Genomic DNA, 963 nt, shown 5'->3' with positions numbered 1-963 from the left:
ATGATTTGACAAAAAACGAATGAATAATGGTTAGCCAATGAAAAAACATATAATTTACAAAAATGCGATCAGTACCACCTTAAGCATTTAATACGACAAAATACAAGATCTTCGGTGGCACTGAAAGCGTCACACAACTTAAATAAAACGAAGAAAAACATTGAAAGTGCATGAAAAATGAATAATACGAATTGTGACTGTTGGAATACACACGTTGTCCGCTATCAGTTAGATAACACAACGGCGGTGGGACAACGCGCGCACTCCTCGATTTGTCGTCTGCGATAAACACACACACAGACAATCAGACTGCCGTTGCAGCCAGCTGCTATTGTTCGGTCCGTGATAATGCACCGGCGCGAAAAGGGAAACATTTGAATTTTGTTTGCGAAGCGAACAATAAAAGTTGAACATTTAATAAATTTAACTACTACCCTTTGGGTGAGCTAACTAAGAATTTATTTTTAAAAATATCATTTAGATTTCAAAACTATTTACGTTTGTATTAATAAAATAATATGACGATAAGGCACATTTATTGATGAAATGTTTTTCAAAATTAGGGTTAACTAAAATATAACTTGGGTATTAAATGATAAAATTCTGAGCTTTACTTTCAAATATTTCCTATATTTATTTAAGTTTGTTTATTGATAAATATCGCATTGTTAAGAACAAACCTAGCACGGCTCGGTTAAAGTCACGCTTATTAGGTACCTACAACACTTTTTCAAAAAAATATTGTTCCCAGATTTTTTTTACGCCCTGTAAACTACGATAAAATTTACCTATTTAAAGTAAAAAACAATGATAACAAAAGATTTTTATAACAGATGGTATAAATACAAGATTTTTAATAAAAATATAGATACTTCCACAGAAAGATATTATAACAATAAAAAATATAATTTTAAGACCGATTGATACATTTTTTGCTGTACTTTGAATCTAAAATTAATAAAT

The sequence above is a fragment of the Acyrthosiphon pisum genome, unplaced genomic scaffold (assembly GCF_005508785.2).
Source record: "Acyrthosiphon pisum isolate AL4f unplaced genomic scaffold, pea_aphid_22Mar2018_4r6ur Scaffold_21461;HRSCAF=24042, whole genome shotgun sequence".
Classification (NCBI taxonomy): Eukaryota; Metazoa; Arthropoda; class Insecta; order Hemiptera; family Aphididae; genus Acyrthosiphon; species Acyrthosiphon pisum.
The sequence above is the reverse complement of the archived record's forward strand: the minus strand, read 5'-3'. Positions refer to the sequence as shown.